Source organism: Corapipo altera, unplaced genomic scaffold, assembly GCF_003945725.1.
Source record: "Corapipo altera isolate COAL_440 unplaced genomic scaffold, ASM394572v1 58181, whole genome shotgun sequence".
NCBI classification, from domain to species: Eukaryota; Metazoa; Chordata; class Aves; order Passeriformes; family Pipridae; genus Corapipo; species Corapipo altera.
Window position 1 is genome coordinate 1 of NW_020888161.1, and position 519 is coordinate 519.

Genomic DNA, 519 nt, shown 5'->3' on the forward strand with positions numbered 1-519 from the left:
ATTATCTCCCACCATCTCCCACCATTCCCAGCATTCCCAGTATTTCCAACATTCCGAGTATTTCCCAGCATTCCCAACATTTCCCACCATTCCCAGCATTTCCCAACACTCCCAGTATTCCCACCATTCCCACCATTCCCAGCATTTCCAGTATTTCCCAGCATTTCCAGCATCTCCCACCATTCCCATTATCTCCCACCATCTCCCAGCATTCCCAGTATTCCCAACATTCCCAGCATTTCCCACCATTCCCACCATTCCCAGCATTTCCCACCATTCCCAGCATTCCCACCATTCCCAGCATCTCCCACCAAACATCTCCCACCCCTTTCCCACCCTTTCCCACCAAACATTTCCCCCCATTCCCAACCCCCCCCATTCCCATTTCTCCCCAAATCCGTGCATGAATCCCACCGGGATCAGGATCGGGGATTGGGACTGGGATCAGGATTGGGGATCGGGGTCGGGGATTGGGATCAGGATCGGGATCAGGATCGGGATCAGGATTGGGGATCGGGG